This window comes from Brassica oleracea, chromosome C4, assembly GCF_000695525.1.
Source record: "Brassica oleracea var. oleracea cultivar TO1000 chromosome C4, BOL, whole genome shotgun sequence".
In the NCBI taxonomy this organism is placed as follows: Eukaryota; Viridiplantae; Streptophyta; class Magnoliopsida; order Brassicales; family Brassicaceae; genus Brassica; species Brassica oleracea.
In genome coordinates, this window is record NC_027751.1 from 3276716 (window position 1) to 3282384 (window position 5669).

Consider the following 5669-nt stretch of genomic DNA (forward strand, 5'->3'; position numbering starts at 1 on the left):
GCGGTTTTTACGGTAAAGTTTGATCGATAACTTAGAACGGCGGAGAACGTGAAACAGGTTCGCTACGGTATTCGGGAGATAGCATCGAAGGGTAGACGAGAATGCATGGACTAATGTCGTATCGACGTTTCGGAAGAACTCGGTCGCTACGTAACGACCGAGCGAACGCTCGGTCGCTACGTAGCGACCGAGCTTTGGCTCAAGCTCGGTTGCTATGCAACGACTGAGCGGAGCACGCGTTCGGTTGCTGCGTAACGACCCTTTTCGAGCTCTTGTCCGATGACTCGCGTTTCCTCCGCAAAGCTTTTCGTAAAGAAAAATCTATTTCGAAAAAGTATTTGTCGAAGAAGGTTTCTACGTTTTCTTCTTCGGAGATTTGGACGTTAACTTCGTTATAACCGTTTTCGATCCCAACATAGGGTACGATAATATATATAATTTTTGTTGTAAAAAAAAAATATATATAATTTAAAAAAAAAATCAAACGTAAAATCCCTAACTTTTTGTCACTCTGCTTCCTCTCAAGTCTATTGTCGCTGGTTTAAGAAAACAATATCGAGAGTTCCTTCAGCCAAACAAAGAATAAAGGGTGGATAACAAGCTGGAGATGGATTAGACGCAGATGAGAAAGAGAACCCACTAAAAATAGTTATACATGAACTATACGAGTCATCAACAACCATGGCTATAGGAACTTCAGACCAGGAAAATATTGGAACTTTACTTGAAGTTTTGAATCATGGCACTAAACCTCCACAAGAATCATTATCTTTTTCTGAAAAAATGACAGATCGCTCATGAAGAGTTTTCAGTAGCCAAGTATCAGTAAATCCAAATTGCATAACAAGTTTTATATACATGTCGTTATACTTTGCTGAAGCCACGTATTATATGATCCTACATAATTTATCGGAAATAGTGAATTGTGATAACAATAAAGTAGCATATCTCAAACCAACTGAGAGCTCGAGACTAGATAAATTAGACCACTATGTATATTGAGTTAGTTCAGATCACAAACAGAGTCTATAATTGGAAACAACTTTAGCGTTCCCACTATACTACAGAAAACGTAACGTTATTCGTGACCTTTCGAAATTTCATAATTACAGGCCAATGAAAAATTATACATAACATCCAACTTTACTAGGCATGCAAAAAGAATAAGTAAAATTAAATCAAAAGTCCAAACATGCAGGAGGCCTACAAGCTGGGTCACATAAAAAGAAATGTCTTAATCTTAGCATTAAGAAGGTCCAATGTTATAAAAGTTAATAAGTTATGCCACTAGGATCAACATAAGAACCTCACAAACATTAATAAACTTTTGAGTTTAAGAGGTTGAAAGCTGAGACACGTCCTCTTTCTGAGCTTGGTATGCTCTATGTATGGTAAGGACCAAAAACACAAACAAAAACATGCAACTTATTAAGCAAAATCTTAAAGGGGGTTTTGCAAAATTGACTCAAAACATGAACTCAACCACAAAAGTAAACTACGTTTTTTTGGATTTTTCTTTTTCCCTATTCACTCCACAAGTTCACATTATTTATGAAAATACCATTAGCTTTCTTTTTTTTTCGAAATGACATTTTTACTCTCTCAACCTCATCATCTTCATGTATTTACAAGATTGTCATTGTCATCAATACATCAACCAGTCGATAAGAAAAAAGATCTCTTCTCCTTAATAGTCGATAAGATCAGACAGCGGGCAAAAGGATGAAAAAATCGGTTCCTATCCTCAGCTGGGAAGATGACATTGTTGAAGAGTGTGCTATCTCCCATGCCCAACCACGCAATGCAATGTTTCAAACTCCCATTATCTCTATGCAAGAGGATCCAATCTGTGTTGACTCGCTTTTGGTGGGACTCTAATACAGGAGAGAAGAAGATGTCATGGATAGCCTCAACTACAATGACCAAATCAAAAAAGGATGGAGGTTTGGGATTCCTTGATATCCAATGTTTCAATGACGCGCTTCTTGCTAAATTCAGTTGACGTATCCTAGAATCCCCAACATGCTTGCTAGCTCGTGTACTCAAAGGCAAATATTGCCAAGACCAAGATTTCATGCAAGTCTCAGCTCCTAGCTCCTGCTCTCATGGATGGAGAGGAATACTTATAGGAAGAGATCTCTTAAAAGAACAACTAGGATGGGCGATTGGTAATGGCGAAAATGTACTGGCTCTCATTACTAGCACTGGAGTGTCCCGTGGGACCAGTCCCTGAGGATGAAAGGTCCCTAAAAGTCTCAGATTTGATCTTGACTGAAACCAAAGAATGGAGCTGCCAGAAGATCGAAAGGCATTTCCCCCTACTCCGAAATGATATCTTAAGCATCAAGACCAGTAAATGGGTGGGGGGGGGGGGGGAGAAGACAAACAAGTCTGGCTTCGACATAAATCCGGATCCTATACTACCAAGACGGCGATTGAAAAGCAACAAAACAACTCTGATCAGAACCCCATAGTAGCTCAGGACTTGCTAAAAGAGGTATGGAAACTAACTACCTCTCCAGAGCTAAAATTGTTCATTTGGAAGATCAAACACAGAGCACTACCAGTTGGCGATAGACTAGAAGCTAGACAAGTCCTATCAGGTACCAAATGTATTCATTGTGAGGGTCACAAAACTATCTCCCATCTATTTTTCCAATGTCCCTACGCGCTAAAAGTATGGGAATTGGTACCTTTCTCTCGTGGGTTCACCCAATGTCTCTGAACACTTTCGATCTGGAATGGAAATGGCTACTCCTTACAGTTGTTCTCCCTCCTGTGGGTCTTGGAAACGGGTCTCTAGCCCCCTGGATCATATGGGCCATATGGACGACAAGAAATCAATAACTGTTCCAAAACAGGAACTTTTCCGCTCTAAAAACTGTTACCAAAGCTATTTGTGATGCAAAGGAATGGCTAGCAGCCCAATTACCTGTGCAAGCTACTGATCATCATTTAAAGCCCCGACATAACATTTTGACGGCTGAGGTAATCTGTAAATCAGATGCGGCGTGGAAGAAGGAACTACAGGCAGTGGGTCTTGCTTGGAGCTTCTACCGACCCCAAAAGGAGCGATTAGCTCCCATAATCAACCAGCAGCATATGTGACTTCGTCCCTCATGGCAGAAGGTCTACCACTACGTGCAGCGATGGAACAGGCCATTGCCCTACAGATGAAACGTGTGGACTTTGAATCGGACTCCCTGCCACTGGCGACGACAATTGCTGATGGATCAAGCTTCTCTGATCTCCATGGCATTCTCTCTCATATCTATCTCTTGTCAATTTCCTTTGATTCTGTCTCTTTTAGATTTTCTCGGCGAGAGTCCCTCTGTTTTGAGGACTCTGTTGCAAAGAAGACCCTCTTAGACTTTGCGTTGACCCAAACCATTGAACCGGTTTTGGTTTAATTAAATGAAAATTTCGCCGGTGCACAAAAAAAAAATCAATACATCAACCACCATGAACAACCAATTTGAAGCTCTTAATGCACCTCAATCGCTTTACACTTCTTCTTTGTCAATTCTTATCAACTAAAAACAATATTTCTTTCACTTTCTCTCCATATTCATCCAAAAAAATCCCAAAATTTTGATTCTAAATTTTTATGGTTAATAGAGCCATTGAAACTTGTGATTCTTGGTGGGTCACTTTTGTTTGAGATTCTAGGTGCTTGGAAAATACTTATGTGTGCTAAACAAGTTATCTCACTAGTTGAAACTATGAAATTGAGATTTTTTCCAGATATGTTCGTCCAGACGACTTACAGGTAAGTCTTCTGGCTGTAGACGACTTACCTGGAAGTCGTCTGGTCAATGCAGAGGTTAGTTTTGCAATTGAATTTTAATTTATTTTTTCTAGACGACTTACAAGTTAGTCGTCCACTTTTGTTTGATAAAAGAAAAATCGAGACGACTTACATGTAAGTCGTCTAGGGAAAACAGGTTAGTTTTGCATTTGACTGGAATGTGTCAGAAATTTGACTTTTCCTGGACGACTTACAAGTTAGTTATCCAGTAGAAAATTAAAAAAATAATATTTTTTTTTCTAGACGACTTATTCTCAGGTTAGTTTTGCAATTGAAATATTAAACAAAATTTTTTTTTCTAGACGACTTACATAGAAGTCGTCCGTCCGACGACTTACATGTAAGTCATCCAGGATTTTATTCCGAGATTATGGTCAAACCTTGCTTATCTTGGACGACTTACAGATTAGTCGTCTAGGAAAAAAACTCGAGACAACTAACGTGTAAGTCGTCTAGAAAAAAAAATTGGTTTAACAATTCAATTGTAAAACTAACCTGAGACGACTTGCAAGTTAGTCATCTATAAAAATAAAATATTAATTTTTTAATTTTCTACTGGACGACTAACTTGTAAATCGTCCAGGAAAAGTCAAATTTCTGACACATTCCGGTCAAATACAAAACTAATCCATTTTCCTTAGACGACTTACATGTAAGTCGTCTCGATTTTTTTTTTATCAGACAAAGGTGGATGACTATCCTGTAAGTCGTCTAGGTTAAAAATCAATTCCAAAACTAAACTAAATGGACGACTTCTAGGAAGTCGTCTGCGTCAATGTTTAATAAACTTTCATTTTCTCTAAACCTATAAAGACTTTTTAATATATTTTTGTTAATTCATGTATATTAGTCAATATTAGGGCTACTGAATGAAATTTATAACTTAATTAGAAATATTTATGAGGTTACCAATATTCACGTTAATTAAAGCTTCTACCTGATCCGAGAAGACTTTCGTTGAAGTCTTCTACGTTAGTTCTTAAGTCTTCTACGCTAGTTTTTGAATAACTTGTATATTTAAGAGTGATAAGTAACTTCAAGATATGTAAAACTCATATTTTCAAAATATGTTTTCTCCCTTAGTTTTATTAAATTTGACTAAGTTTTTCAACACAAACTTGTAAGAAATGTGATATGCTTTGACTAGTTACTATTATTTGTTTACATCTCTTAAGTATTATTGTTATAGACACCAATGATGATTATTGTTATGAGTTGGAAGAAGGGTTAAAATGCTTCTTAAAACGTTGTATCAATATATATGAGGCTACCAACATTCTTGTTTATTAAGATGAGAAGAAGACCATTGGAGTTTATTATTGTATATGGGAGATCCGAAGATAAGAAAAAAGCTATTGAAGTATATTATTTCATTGATTAGTAAATGTGTAAACACATTGTTAGCACATATATTACATCCTGGGAAACATTATTACTGATTTTACAAAAAAAATCAGAACTAAAAGAGTAGACATGTAAATCACAAAACAGACCACAAACAAAACTATTATAGATCATTCATCTACAAAGACAAGCTTGGACTCCACTTGATATGGAAGAAGACTTCGTCAGAAGACTTCCTGGAAGTCACCTGGAAGACTTCCTGGAAGTCGTCTAGTGCATTATATTTTAGACGACTAACAGGTAAGTCGTCCCAGAATTCTTCCAGATCTGAAAAACCTGCATATCAAATCCAGATCTGAAAAACCTGCATATCAAAAAACGTTAAAATGGCTTTAAAACGGAAAAAATGAGTAGAAGATAAGATAAATCTACCTTTATAGAACACACAAAAATACATATCTAAAATTACAAGATCTACCTTTAAATGAGTGGAAGATGAGAACCATCTAATTAAAAA